The 2640-nt window shown below is 43.4% G+C and overlaps 1 pseudogene; it reads right to left on the bottom strand.

Annotated features, from left to right (window-relative positions):
* The window catches only part of LOC129493310 (transmembrane protein 254-like), a 214345-nt pseudogene that overhangs the window by 132160 nt on the left and 79545 nt on the right, over positions 1–2640 (bottom strand).

Here is a 2640-nt window from a genome sequence, read left to right as displayed (position 1 = left end):
AGCGGAGGTCGTGGAAGAGGATGACTGCACAGTTTACCTACGCCCAGCCCTTGCTGCGCTTCATTCATTTAATCCAGCCGGGCCAGGCCTGGCCGGCCGAAGAGGTGGCTGCTGTTATGGCAGTTTGAAAGATGAGAAAATGTAGGCTGACATAGTTGACGTATTTTGCCTGATGCCTTACAGCCATTAGGACCCAAGGTGGCCTTACTTTCAACCCTAATAGTTTCCCTAAGCACAAGTCATGTCACGTCCTTCCTGGATGTTTCCTTATCCCCCACCCTTTTATTTATTTATTTATTTTTTGAGATGGAGTCTCACTCTGTCTCCCAGGCTGGAGTGCAGTGGCGTGATCTCGGCTCACTACAACCTCTGCCTCCTGGGTTCAAGCGAATCTCCTGCCTCAGCTCCCCGAGTAGCTGGGTTACAGGCACCACCACCACGCCCGGCTAATTTTTGTATTTTTAGTAGAGATGGGGGTTTCACCATGTTGACCAGGCTGGTCTCAAACTCCTGATCTCAAGTGATCCTCCTGCCTCAGCCTCCCAAGAGTGCTAGGATTACAGGCATGAGCCACCGCGCCTGGCTTCCTTAACCCTTTTATGGAGAGGGTCTCATGTGTATTTTGTGGGGCAGTTGTGAGGATTAATAAGATTAGCAGATTATGTCTAAAACAGGGCCTGATTTAGTAAGCACAAAATAACCCATGGTCATTAATGACAAACTCGTGTATGTCAAATCCTGATAACTCTTTGTGGAAGGAAATGAATCGGTTTTAAAGGAAAAAGCAAATGAATTTCAGACACATCCACAAGTCAAACGAGTCTTTCTCATGTGTAGTCTATTTCTCTGATACTCGTCTCTTAAACCCAGGTAGGGGCCCGGTGTGTTGGCTTATGCCTGTAAACCCAACACTTTGGTAGACTGAGGCAGGAGGATGGCATGAAACCAAGAGCCTGAGACCAGCCTGGGCAACAAGATGAAACCACCATCTCTTAAAAAAATAAAAAAAAAAAACTAGCTGGATGTGGTGTCGCGCGCCTGTTCCAGCTACTCAGAAGACTGAGGAGGGAGGATTGCTTGAGCCCATTAATTCAAGAGTGCAGTGAGCCAGGATTGTGCTACTGCACTCCAGCCTGGGTAACAGAGTGAGACGCTGTCTCTAAATAAATAAATACATACATAAATAAAATAAAACTGAGATAGAACTGTGTACCTTGGCAATTTAATATCTCCTCTGTGGCTCCACGTTGCCTGAATGGTAAAGTCTAAACCCCTACTTATGGCCACATTCTAGGTCCTTCCAGCCCAGCTCCAATTTACTGTCTCAGACCCTTATGCTCACATATGACCTTGACCTATGCCCCTATAGGCCATGACTTGGGATTCTACCTGTAAAAAGTAAAGTAGAGATTCCTCTTCAAAGACTTTCCTCCCTGTCTAATTAGAAATAAATAGTAACTTCTCTTAAAAACAAAATGTATTCAAAGACCTGTACTAACATTCTTAAATATCTGCTAGCCATAATAAAGAAATCAATGTACTTTATGTTCTTAGCTCCCATCATTTAGCTTAAATATTTGCCCTGGCATGCTTATACTGGTCCAAGCAAGCATTAGGTCATAGCCTGTTCCTCTTCCTTATTTGAAGGTGTTTTTACCTTTCTCAGCATTCCACAAGTTACTTCCTCCTTCCTTTGCTCTCCTCTGCCTTTCTCTCTTTAAAAAGTTCTAAGTTGCTAGCCAGTCAGAACAAATACAAAATGTGAGGACCTGTTCCAGCCAATGAAAACCGGACACAGCAGCAAGGTGGATGCATCAGGTTATAAGTGACCCTGTCTCCTTTGTTTGGTGCACTCTCATGGCAAAACTGCTGTTGAGTGTACCCTTTCTGCAGAAAGTATAAAAATGGCCTTGCTAAGGAAATTAAATTTATGTTCAAGTGTTATTTCTTTACAGCACCAAGAAACAAGCATTTCGAATATACCAGTACATCAGTTTGCTCAGGCTGCTGTAACAAATCCCCATGAACTGGGTGGTTTAAAATAACAGAAATTTATTCACTCACAATTCTGGAGGCCCAAAGTCAAAAATCAAGGTGTTGGCAGGGTTTGTGCCTTATGAGGTCTCAGAGACTCTGTTCCATGCTTCTCCTAGCTTCTGGCAATTGTCTGCACTCCTGGGCATTCGTGTGCTGTTAGAGGCATCACTAATCTCTGCCTCTGGTGTCACACGGTGTTCTCTCCCTGTCTGTCTCTTCTCTTCTTTTAAGGACACGAATCATATTGGGGTAGGGTGCATCTTAATTGCCTCATCTTTGCCTGATTACATCTGTAAAGACCCTATTTTCAAATAGATCACATTAATGGGTTCCCCAGGTTAGAACTTAAACATATCTTTTTTGGGGGCACATTTCAACCCATAACAACTACTATTCCCAAAACAATTACACTTCCAGGTATAAACCCTAGAGATCTTCTCATACATTTTTAAGGCTGTCAGTAAAGCATTGTTTATAAAAGCAAAATAGGGAACAACCTAGTTGCCCATTGATGGAGGAAGAGATGGATGGTCTGCAACAGTCTCATGATGGAGCATTACAGAACTACTAACATGAATGAACTCAATAGATGTCACCATGGAC

This window comes from Symphalangus syndactylus, chromosome 11, assembly GCF_028878055.3.
Source record: "Symphalangus syndactylus isolate Jambi chromosome 11, NHGRI_mSymSyn1-v2.1_pri, whole genome shotgun sequence".
Classification (NCBI taxonomy): Eukaryota; Metazoa; Chordata; class Mammalia; order Primates; family Hylobatidae; genus Symphalangus; species Symphalangus syndactylus.
The sequence above is the reverse complement of the archived record's forward strand: the minus strand, read 5'-3'. Positions and strand labels throughout refer to the sequence as shown.